The sequence below is a fragment of the Penaeus monodon genome, chromosome 32 (assembly GCF_015228065.2).
Source record: "Penaeus monodon isolate SGIC_2016 chromosome 32, NSTDA_Pmon_1, whole genome shotgun sequence".
NCBI lineage: Eukaryota > Metazoa > Arthropoda > Malacostraca > Decapoda > Penaeidae > Penaeus > Penaeus monodon.
The window spans coordinates 24342282-24342777 of record NC_051417.1 but is presented as its reverse complement, the minus strand read 5'-3'; positions in this window follow the sequence as shown (position 1 = coordinate 24342777).

Here is a 496-nt window from a genome sequence, read left to right as displayed (position 1 = left end):
ATGCGTTGGGGGGTGGAAATAACAAATATATCAGAGCATTGTTGTTCCCGACGAGGCCGCGGCGTGTGGAATTATGGGCAAGGATTAATGGTCAGTTCGTCATAGCCAATAAAACAATCATTTTATTTCTCTTACCAACTTTAAAAACAGACTTCACGTTTTAGACATGGTTCTTTGATACAACATGAAGATGAATTTTCTATGCTCATAACGGTGTAAGAATAGAACGAAAGTAAGCAATATTACGTTCTAGATGGGATAAAGATTCTGAATCTAATAATACATGGACAGAAAATGACGCACTGAGGCAAAACGTAACGGTAATATAGATCGTTCTAGTGCCGATTTTGTAATATAAATACACACTGTGTATTGTTATTCGTCATACGATCATCTTTAGTAAAGGTCACTAAATGCACTTTTCCGTGCAAATCACATGTTTATCTCTTCAGTTTCCTCTTCTCGTATACTCTGTCAGTACTTTATTCTACTGAAA